This window comes from Trichechus manatus, unplaced genomic scaffold, assembly GCF_000243295.1.
Source record: "Trichechus manatus latirostris isolate Lorelei unplaced genomic scaffold, TriManLat1.0 scaffold00200, whole genome shotgun sequence".
Classification (NCBI taxonomy): Eukaryota; Metazoa; Chordata; class Mammalia; order Sirenia; family Trichechidae; genus Trichechus; species Trichechus manatus.
The window spans coordinates 4,145,831-4,147,250 of record NW_004444136.1 but is presented as its reverse complement, the minus strand read 5'-3'; positions in this window follow the sequence as shown (position 1 = coordinate 4,147,250).

Below are 1,420 nucleotides of genomic sequence, written 5' to 3'. Positions count from 1 at the left end.
CAAAATCAAAACATTAACTATAGAACTTGAACAAATAGAAAGAGAACAGCAAAAAAAAATCCCGCAGCTACTAGAAGAAAGGAAATAATAAAGATTAGAGCAGAAAGAAATGAAACAGAGAATAGAAAAACAATAGAAAGAACCAACAAAACCAAAAGTTGGTTCTTTGAAAGGATCAACAAAATCGACAAACCACTGGCCAGACTGACAAGAGAAAAACAGGAGAAGATGCAAATAACCCAAATAAGAAATGAAATGGGGGGCATTACAACAGACCTCACTGAAATGAGAAAGATTATAACAGAGTATTATGAAAAACTATACCCCAGCAAATTTGAAAACCTAGAAGAAATGGATAAATTTCTGGAAACACACTACATACCCACACTACCACATAGTGATGTTGAAAATCTGGACAGACCCATAACAAGAGAGGAGATTGGAAAGGTAATTAAAAAAACCTCCCAACAAAAAAAAGCCCTGGCCCAGATGGCTTCACTGGAGAACTCTACCAAACATTCAGAGAAGAGCTTATACAGGTACTACTCAAACTATTTGAGAACATAGAAAAGGAAGGGATACTTCCAAATTCATTTTATGAAGCCAGCTTAACCCTGATACCAAAACCAGGCAAAGACACCATAAAAAAGGAAATTACAGACCAATATCTCTTATGAATATAGATGCAAAAATTCTCAACAAAATTCTAGCCATAGAATTCAGCATCTGTCTTAGGCTGGGTTCTCTAGAGAAGCAAAACCAGTAAAGCATATAAATATAGAGAGAGAGAGATTTATATCAAGGAAATAGCTCATGCACAATTGTAGAGGCTAAAATGTCCCAGGTCCACAGATCAGGGTAGAGGTCTCTCCCAGTTCACGTAGCCACAGAAGCTGGTGAACCCAAGGTTGGCAGATTGGAGAGGGGCTCCCACTCAAAGGCTGTGAAGGTCAGTGAATTTCAAGATCAGCAGACAAGACAATCAGGTTTCTCCTGCTTCACATAGCTGCAGGGGCTGGCGAACCCAAGGTCGGCAGGTCGGGAAACCGGACTCTTGCTTGCAGACTGAGAAGTTAAACGAATTCCATGATCAACAGGTAGGCTGCTAGCTCAAGTCCCAGGAACCAGAGGTGAGACAACAAGAGGCAGCTGCTGAGTCTGGAACAAGCCAAAAACCTTGGCAAAGCGAGCAGGCAAAAGGTAACCAGTGGAAGTCAGAGAGATGACACTGAGAGGGTGGTGAGCTGACACGGGCCCCGCCTCCGCCAGTACCACTCAGCAGATTCCATCATGGGGGTGATCACGACATTATACAATATACAACTACTAAAACACTGAGAATAATGGTCTAGCCAAGTTGACATACAATCTTAACCATCACAGCATCATATCAAAAAAATAATACACCACAACCAAGTAG